The following is a 2550-nucleotide window of genomic DNA, read 5'->3' as shown; positions in this document are numbered from 1 at the left end:
ATATGGTTCAATATTTTGTCTTTAAGTTTTTTTTATTTTAAATACAGCAGTAACAAAATTCGACTATATAATTCTTTTCTTCACCTTCCACGGTTAGGCTAGTAAAGGTTCCTTTTGAACCCCTACCTGCCGTAACACTGAGGCCATAGATTGTTTTTAATTTCTGCATGAATACAGAGCTCCCCTAATTTCTATGAGGATGGAAAATATTGTTCCAATTTCATATATTTTGCCATGTTTCTCAAATATTTGCATTTGTACACCTACCCATGGTCATCCTAAGATATAAGATATAAGATATATATATATTGTGTTAAACTAACAATTTTTCAGCTAACTTTGGTTATTTTACCAGGATGGTTTGTGTCCATCCCGATAACTGTTTTTTTCACTAAATCTGTTTTGGGTACAACAATTGCATGGGACTTTCAAACGTACTTGTTATTCACTATTTGTTGTTCAATGAACCAACTCCAAAAAGTGTATGAAGAAATCATACCTCTTTCAGGTAATCATTTTTTTTTTTTTTTTACGATATCTCTATACACACTCTTGTGTCAGTGTGCGTGTGTGTGTACTACATACATACAAAACGTTTATTGAGGACCAAATAGCTGAGTTAGTTGGGGCGTGGGCCTCAGAGCGCTTCGTTTAGAAGGTTGTGGGTTTGAATCCTGCATGGTTTGGTCAAAATTTATTTCACGGAGACCCTGAGAAATTAATCTTGACTTAACCATTCTGGGCTTTTTATATAATTGGAACTTTACTTTAAATAATTGTAAAATACTGACATAGGCAATACCTTAATTTATTACTTGATGCTGAATTGTCATCCCTCCCCCTCACCATTTGTATATATTTTTTCATCGTCATTCAATTTAAAATGTTGCCACATTTGTTGGTGCAGGATTTTTCCTGAAAATACAAACAAATAGTTTCTGAATCACATTAACTCAAGAATGACATCATGTTAAATCGTTAGTATGTCCCTAGATATGATGGAATGTCTCGGACGAGACACAAGGCTCTTATCATATTGGGAGAAAATTCATCTCGTGAATATCATCTTATAGTTTATTTTAATGATTAGTATTGTAGTCAATATTTCTACTGTTAATTTAATAAACCTATTTAATCAATATTTTTTCCTTAATAGTGAAAAAATCATTTCAAAAACTATTTTACATTTCACGGGAAAAAACACAGTTTAAATATAATAACAATGAACAAACAAATGTGTGTGTCATTATTCTAAGAATAAAAACATTTTATAAAGTACCTGAAAAATAGTAATAACATGTATTCTTAACACAAGTTTCTAAACAAACATAAGTTCTTCAGCTAAATAAATGGAACTAGCGTGTTTCATTACTTTTATAAGTGATAATAAATGAGAGCATTAAAAGCGTTATCTAAGTACCGGGCGTCGACACCTGTGCCAGCCGCTCACGTTGTCTCCATGTTTAGACAGGTCCGGTTTGTCTAGTCCAGGTCTAGTTTGTCTACTCACGAAACCACCAGAAGGGAGACAAGAGGAGACACCTACCGCAGATGCACCGCTCAACGATCTGCAGATCGATACATTCATATGGAGAAGATTTAAATGGATCACCAAAATTGATCTCTTCAGTAAGGCGGCAATGGCGCACCAGGTGCTGGATAAGTCATAGGCAATCCTGCATAAGCAGTGTTGGCAGCTCTCCGATTGTGGTTCCAATTCTATGGAAGTTCCAGATCGTATCTTATCAGATTCAGGCAGAGAATTCGATAATGCCACGATTTGTACCTCTTCCATGTAAATATGTCAATTTGTAAATCTTTCAGTGGTGCATCTGTAGTAAGTGTCTTCTCCTGTCTTCCTTTAGGCGGATGTCTGTCGCACGTAGTGCGTAAACAAACATCGCAGCTTCCTACAATCTCCGATATAGTCTTCCTCATTCCCCGCCAAAAATATCTTCTCTTTAAGGCTTGCATAGTCTCAGGGATTCCACGGTGATTACTCTTACCCTCATGTTACGCTAGAGTGACTTCTCGTTGTTGTTCTTCTACCAAAAGGGTTTCCGCCATCAGTTTACAACGGGTGAATGTCCTGCCATTCCTATCAGTTCATCACGCCATAGCTGCGTCAGCTGAGGAAAAGTCTCAGTGTAAACATCATTCCTCACTGTACTGCTGGACGAATACTATTGACGATCATCGCCGGTATTGCAACCAAGCAAGAAAACGTTATCAGCGAGCTAGAAGGAAACTCCGACAAGCCATTAAAGAAAGCAAACGACGGTGCTGGAGAGAACTCTGTGATGAGGTGGATGCCAACTCATGGGGTAGACCTTACAAAATAGCACTTAGGAAACTATGCTAAGGCACAATGCAGCTCCCCACTAGATTAAATGTAGACAGTATTGTCAGGACACTATTCCCTGACCAGGCGAATACTATTGAAAGTATAGACAATATATATATATATATATATAAGTTATCTTTTACTGAAGTGAGAAACTAAAAATAATAAGAAAGAGGAGTGCGAAATGAAACGCTTAAAGTGCTCTC

General features: G+C 36.8%; 1 long non-coding RNA gene across 1 annotated transcript in view; it reads left to right on the top strand.

The window, feature by feature from the left end:
* LOC106685641 (uncharacterized) overlaps positions 1-2550 on the top strand; it is a 59401-nt gene that overhangs the window by 5887 nt on the left and 50964 nt on the right. Inside the window, exon 2 of the long non-coding RNA XR_010843653.1 lies at positions 334-508. This is a non-coding gene — a long non-coding RNA (uncharacterized lncRNA). The remainder of the gene's footprint in view (positions 1-333; positions 509-2550) is intronic.

The sequence above is a fragment of the Halyomorpha halys genome, unplaced genomic scaffold (assembly GCF_000696795.3).
Source record: "Halyomorpha halys isolate HHAL.00 unplaced genomic scaffold, Hhal_1.1 Scaffold720.1, whole genome shotgun sequence".
Classification (NCBI taxonomy): Eukaryota; Metazoa; Arthropoda; class Insecta; order Hemiptera; family Pentatomidae; genus Halyomorpha; species Halyomorpha halys.
The sequence above is the reverse complement of the archived record's forward strand: the minus strand, read 5'-3'. Positions and strand labels throughout refer to the sequence as shown.